Genomic DNA, 2,252 nt, shown 5'->3' with positions numbered 1-2,252 from the left:
GTCCCCTAGGTTGGAATGCGGTGGCGCAATCTCGGCTCACTGCAAGCTCTGCCTCCCGAGTTCACGCCATTCTCCTGCCTCAGCCTCCCGAGTAGCTGGGACTACAGGCATCCACCACCACACCCAGCTAACTTTTTGTATTTTTAGCAGAGACGGGGTTTCACCATGTTAGCCAGGATGGTCTCGATCTCCTGACCTCGTGATTCGCCCGCCTTGGCCTCCCAAAGTGCTGGGATTACAGGCGTGAGTCATCACGCCCAGCCTTTGTTTTTTTTTTCAGTAGAGACAGGGTTTCACCATGTTGGCCAGGCTGGTGTCGAACTCCTGAACTCAGGCAATCCAACTGCCTTGGCCTCCCAAAGTGCTGGGATTACCAGCGTGAGCCACCGTGCCTGGCCTGCAAACCATCTTTAACATCCCCATTATCTTTCCCTCGGTTTCACTTTTTATGCAGCGGCCTGTGTCTTCTCCCTCTCCTGTCTGTCCCCTGCAATCCCTTTAATCCCTCCGAAAGAATTGGGTACTGGAGAGGACAACTTGGATTCCGGGACAGATTATCTCAGGGAAGACCAGAGAGGATGGAAGTGATCTTAGCTTTTGAACAAAAATTCATGAATGCGACATCTGTGGGGCAGGCACTGCGAACAGAAGTCCTCATACACAGCTGCCGCACGTCCCCCACATCCAGCATTTTCCAGACATTTTTTCATTTATGTATATGTGTATGTATGAGTGATGGGGTCTTTCTCTGTCATCCAAGCTAGCACAATCATAGCTCTCTGCAGCCTCGACTTCCTGGGCTGAAGCAATTCTGCCTCAGCCTCCTAAGTAGCTGGAACTATAGGTGTGCACTACCATGCCCAGCTAAATTTTTTGTTTTTGGAGATGGGGTTTCACCACGTTGCCCACACTGGTCTTGAACTCCTGGGCTCAAGCAGTCCTTTTGCATCGGCCTCCCGAAGTGCTGGGATTACAGGCGTGAACCACTGTGCCCTGCCCATTTTTTCATTTAGTTGTCACCACAGACCTGGCAGCGAGGAAGGCTGCAGGGCCTGGGATATCACTGATGGCCAGTTGAGAAGGAAGCAGAGTGGGAAACGCTCCGGCAGAGGAAGGAGGGAGGGAGATGCTTCTCATGGGCAGAGGATAAGGAGCCCCCACGAGACTCGGGCTGGTCACTCTGGTCATTTTGAGGGTGGCAGGGACTGGCAGGTCACAAATAATCCTCTGTTCCTGCCATAGGCCAGAGAGAGCTGTGCTCTGTGTTCTGCACCCGCAAGAGCTGAGCTTGTCAGTTCCAGGAAGCCGGAGAAACACAACACCAGTTATTCTCTGTAAATGTTGCCTTTATGGAAGCACTGTCCTGTTGGTACCAGGAGCTCCTGGCTGATTCCGTGCTTGGATTTTGGGACAATGCATGTTCCTGAGCTAATCCCTGGGACAGAGAGGACCCTGTGGAGGCACATGTAATTGTTGGGACAGCCTGCCCTTGGAGAACAAGTCAGCTGAGAGGGGGCCAGTACCCTTGTGGGAGGCTGCAGCAATGCCCTCCTAGGGGGTGGGGTAAAGCTTATCTAGGCCCTGGCCCTGGGCATCAAGCAGGAGGACATGGGCTTGGGAACATTAACCTTGAGCCTCCAAGCCCGGTGAGGCTGGCCAGGGTGGGCCAGTGAATTTGTTCATCTGTAGGTAGGAAAGAGTCTTGAAGGTTGGAAACCTCAGGGAAGGCTCGAGTTCAGGGCAGGACAGAGGGGTTCATTTGTTTTTAGCTCCTGGCATTCAAGGAAATCTCTCAAGGCACTAGCTGAACAGAGACCACACATGACAAGGATTACTGACTTTGCCAAAATAGTTCGGTAAAGTCACCAAACAGAGGCAACTACAGCCTTCAGCAATTAAAAACAGCAAACTGGGGAAGGAGGAGAGACTGATTTCTAGGGTTGCCATATTACAATATTCAAATGTCTAGTTTTCTTTTTTTTTTTTTTTCTTAAGACAGAGTCTTGCTCTCTCCTAGGCTGGAGTGCAGTGGTGTGATCTCTGCTCACTGCAACCTCTGCCTCCCAGATTCAAGCAATTCTCCTGCCTCAGCCTCCCGAGTAGCTGGGATTACAGGCGCATGCCACCATGCCCAGCTCATTTTTGTATTTTTAGTAGAGACGGGATTTCACCACTTTGCCCAGGCTAGTCTTGAACTCCTGACCTCAGGTGATCCGCCCACCTCAGCCTCCCAAAGTGCTGGGATTACAGGC

This window comes from Mandrillus leucophaeus, unplaced genomic scaffold, assembly GCF_000951045.1.
Source record: "Mandrillus leucophaeus isolate KB7577 unplaced genomic scaffold, Mleu.le_1.0 Scaffold228, whole genome shotgun sequence".
In the NCBI taxonomy this organism is placed as follows: Eukaryota; Metazoa; Chordata; class Mammalia; order Primates; family Cercopithecidae; genus Mandrillus; species Mandrillus leucophaeus.
The sequence above is the reverse complement of the archived record's forward strand: the minus strand, read 5'-3'. Positions refer to the sequence as shown.